This window comes from Carassius auratus, unplaced genomic scaffold, assembly GCF_003368295.1.
Source record: "Carassius auratus strain Wakin unplaced genomic scaffold, ASM336829v1 scaf_tig00034506, whole genome shotgun sequence".
NCBI lineage: Eukaryota > Metazoa > Chordata > Actinopteri > Cypriniformes > Cyprinidae > Carassius > Carassius auratus.
In genome coordinates this window covers 36,849-39,912 of record NW_020526155.1, presented here as the reverse complement: position 1 = coordinate 39,912, position 3,064 = coordinate 36,849, and the positions used below count along the sequence as shown (strand labels likewise).

The window sequence follows — 3,064 nt, the reverse complement described above, 5'->3', positions numbered from 1 at the left end:
ACACTGTGATTTTCTCATTGAAAAATGGGCTGTGAGCACCTATGAAAAGCTTCAGAATTGTATTTCCCCACATCATTTATTTTCTTTGGGCTGCCGAGTCTTTCTCCCATGCTTCATGCTCTGGCTGCGGTGAGCTGAGAGAGAACAGGACACGCCTAAAAAACCCTAAAGTGTCTCTGGTGGCCGGTGTCAGTTGTGCACAGAGATTGTGGTCCTTGGCCCCGACCCAAGGATTAGGTGTTCCAGGGAAGAGAGATTTCTTGGCCCTTGCCAATCCCCAAGAGTGCTTTGGGAATTGTGTGTTTGTGTATATGTGCTTTTTCCTCCTCCCTTCCCACCTCCTCTGCACTTGAGTTTTACGCCATCTTTCTCCTCCTCCTCAAAATGCCCACGAAAGCACGCGGATGGCATAATCAGGGCCTGCCCTGGCTGGGTGGGTTTAAAAAGACTGACAAAATGTAGCTTGGATTGTGAAGGGGGACAAATCTAGTAATATAGTCAAACAGAGTGGGAGAGTGAGAAAGGGGGGAGAGAGAGAGAGTGAGCAGTCGAAACAGTGAACGGTGGGGAATCTTGGGCAAAGGAGGTAAGACAGGATATGAAAACAATGGACTCATTGTAGAGAGATGATAGAAGGATGAGAAGGAGATCGGTGGAACACAGCACCATCTACAGGCTGATAGAGCACACCATAAGATGATCGCATGAAGACGACCAGAAGTGGGTGGGAAGGCATTTTCCTTTTATGAGTGGATATCATATGTGATAGGGAAGAATAAATGAATTCATTGTAGTGATACGGGTGAAATCGCTTTGATAAGAGATGGATTACGTTGGTTTTATAGTTGCAACACGAGAAAGAGTGACTCACTTTGAAACCCTCTTTGACGTGTTTCCACATAAAAGGCTTCGACAAACAAGAGAGAGGTGACCTATAGTGACAAAATGCATTCTTCTCCATTTCCTGCATTTTACGGGCTGCGCTTGAATTTCAAATGGAACAGTTGTATGAATGCCAGCTCTGATGCTTCCGCTCTGCTCCTAAGTCTCTCTTTCTGTTCTCCAGGTGACCGTTTTGTAGCCCCACCACCTTTCCTGTGCCAAAAATGCCAACTGTAACAACAAAGAGTGGCAGATGCCAAGGGAATCCCAGACGAATGACCTCCGTGAAGCCGCCTACCAAAGAGAAGCAAATATTTACCCTGCGTGTTTGAACCCATGGCACAGTGCCACGGCTGCCCCTCAGAGTGCATACCGGCCCGATAGGCTTACTCGTCCTCTAACTTTACTCCCTGGGTACTCACTATATGACGCCAGAAAAATCTTCTCAGTTTTCAACCATCATATCATAGAGTGGGTCATGACAGAAAGGGGTAGGTTCTAGGTTCAATACTACTGAAGTTCAAATATAATGATCATCAAAAATTTAGTTGACACTTCTCGAAAAAATTGGATTATAGATAAGATTTTAAAAAGCTTGCCACTGAAATATTAAAGACAAGATATAAACAATATGAAAGTTAATGTGATTTTAAGTGGTTATTTTCTGTGTAAATTTCGATTTAATTATAAACCCTACAATGCTGCCCTATTCACTTCTCTTGTAAGTATCTCTACCACATTTTTTGTGATATCAACATTATGTCAAAAAGGAGAATTGAGAACCCAGAATATTTCTTTCTTTCTTTAAAAAAAAAAAATCTTATTTTTCTTTAATTTTTATCAAATCAAATTTAAACTTTAAGTCTTATTACCAGTGCTGTCTCTTATTCCATTCAAGTCCAGCACATCCCAGAGCTCAGCCGCCCTGAGACCAAAGTCTCCTTACGGGACACTAACTTCAAAGTCCATTTTGGAAGGACTGATCTGAAGAAGACGAACCGGTCTCTGATAACCAACAGAGCAGTCGGGATCAGTGGAGAAGCCACCAAATGAGATCTCCTGGGCATCAAACACACACAATACATAAAATATGTGCATATCATATTAATGTGCTGTTCTATTCTTCTGTTGAGGTGAAGCTGGATGGAATATGCTGGCTGTCTTGACTGTGCATGATTTACTCTATAGTAAACAGTTTTGCATGGAAAACATATTGGCTCTAGTTTTGCGCGACTCTTTGACTCAGACTCTCCTCTTGGAAGAATTTGCAGGTCATACCAGGATGCAAAACTGCACATCTGACCCACCTGTGCACTCCATGACCCCATAACCCATCATCCTCCATCAGATTAGCATGTCCACTCCAAGAAATGAGCTCTCAAATCAGCATTTAATCTGTCAGGAGAACAACAACAACTGCAGCGTGGTGCAATATAGAACAGATGTGCAAGATCTATGACAAGAAAATGCCTTGATGCTATGTGTCAGCCATCATTTAAAAACAAATAAATAAATCAGACTCAATCTGATAAAAGGGCCCAGAATAGGTGCGGTGGAAATTGAGAAACTCTGAAAATCTTTCAGATGTCTGTCTGCATTAGGCTATTGTCCTTTAATCTGACTCCCACCATGCTGGATTGAAATCCCTGTGTCCTGTAGGAGCAATCATCAGCTACATTATGGGGAAGGGGAGGTTAAGAGGCAAAATGGAGATGCGAACAATGTGTTAAGCTCTGTCAAAAAAAAGAAAAAAAAAGAAAAGAGGATTGCAGTGGATATTGAATCAATCACTAGAGCTACTGACTTTATGACTCTACTAAGCTTGTTCTACTAGATAGACAGGTGCTATTGTTTTGAGAACAGCGATCCAGGGTGAAATGTTTGAAAAATTCTTCAATGGTAAACAAAAAGTAACTTTTTTCCTGAAATATTCCACATCAAGCTCCGTGTCGAAAATGCATGACTCCAGGAGTTGGCATGCGGCAGCGGTTCCAGCCTGCTCAGCCCACGCCGTCTCTAAAGACCCTTAAACCAAAGCAAACGTTTCAACAACATTTCCATCCATTCCTGCTCTAACAGTGTGATGAGAGCAGGTTAAAGCTGTAAGCCATCAAAGTCTGCCGAGCAGCATGCCCTGTTTGAAACTCATCTGGATCCCCCATAAACACTCCACTGCTAATTG

General features: G+C 42.4%; 1 long non-coding RNA gene across 1 annotated transcript; it reads left to right on the top strand.

Moving 5' to 3' along the window:
* Window positions 1–83: 83 nt before the first annotated feature.
* Window positions 84–1,156, top strand: LOC113081514 (uncharacterized). Its single transcript, XR_003282239.1, has 3 exons — window positions 84–724; window positions 846–927; window positions 1,067–1,156. It is a non-coding gene; the product is annotated as an uncharacterized LOC113081514 (long non-coding RNA).
* The last annotated feature ends 1,908 nt before the right edge of the window (window positions 1,157–3,064 follow it).